The sequence below is a fragment of the Chaetodon auriga genome, chromosome 7 (genome assembly GCF_051107435.1).
Source record: "Chaetodon auriga isolate fChaAug3 chromosome 7, fChaAug3.hap1, whole genome shotgun sequence".
Lineage (NCBI taxonomy): Eukaryota > Metazoa > Chordata > Actinopteri > Chaetodontiformes > Chaetodontidae > Chaetodon > Chaetodon auriga.
In genome coordinates, this window is record NC_135080.1 from 23,014,905 (window position 1) to 23,016,088 (window position 1,184).

Sequence of the window (1,184 nt, forward strand, 5' to 3'; positions counted from 1 at the left end):
CACACACACACACACACAGAAACAACACTACATGTGAACATGAACATAATGTATGAATGCATGTGGCGCACGTACACACAGAGTGGGCCCTGTGTGTGTAAGCAGGGTGGATGGGTTGCAGAGGTTTTTAGAGGGGCTGTGTGTGCTGTTTGTCCAAAACGCTTTAAGGCTTGTTCTCTTCATTCGAGAGGTTGTTAAACAAAAGTCAGTTTGTTACAGTAGCAGGGGCCAGCGGGGGTATTAATACACACCAATGCAATGACTGCACATTTACAGCCATCCGTGAGAAAGCCTGTTGTGTTCCAGTGTCAAATCTAATGTCTGGTGATCCCCATTTGGCTGGGGCCTATTTTGGTTGGAGGGTACACATGAGCGTCTTCAAAAGTACATATTTGTCTCGGAGTGTACTTGTATTCTTCTATAGAGTCAATCACAATTGCTCGCTTTCTTTTCTTAAGATGTGGCAAAAATAGATACAAAGGCTCCATTTATTAATTACCATCAGCTGAACAAAGACTGGGAAAAAAACAGCAACTATTTTCAGAATTTTGATTTTATTATAAATAGTAGTGATAATGCGCTTGTACACATGACATTATGTCATATCGCTTCGTCCAATAATACAAAAAATATGTCAAAAGAATGAAAGGACAGGTTCATTCTAGCAGATGTACAAAACCAGAGCGCTGCTGAAGGCACTCTATTCTGAGTCGTAGTTTGATGGCTAAAGTATTGTCGCTCACGTGTACATTGTGAGAGGTTTTACACTGAAACTGTTGACACACAGTTGGGACAATAAATATGTCTGGAATGCAAACCTAATCAATATTTTCTGCGTACGCAAAAAGGAAACAAAAAAGGTCCCAAGCAACACAAAAAAAAAAAGAACTAAAATACAGTTTTGGCTTTGTCATTCCTGGTGATTTTCTGTTTACATTGGCATTCCCTTGATTCACTCTTTTCCTCATGACACGACACTGACTGAAGTCCTGACAAATGAGGTCTTCTCAGTGTCCGATTACAGCAATATTAACAATGTTTCAATTTGTTTTGGACCCAAAAGCCTTCAAAGGCACATGTGTTGTTCCTTTGCAAAGCCCCAAACTGGATCCAGAGTATGAATCCAAAGTGTTTTGTAAGACTTTAAGAGGCACGTTTTCCTTTTTTTTTTTTTTTATTGTTTT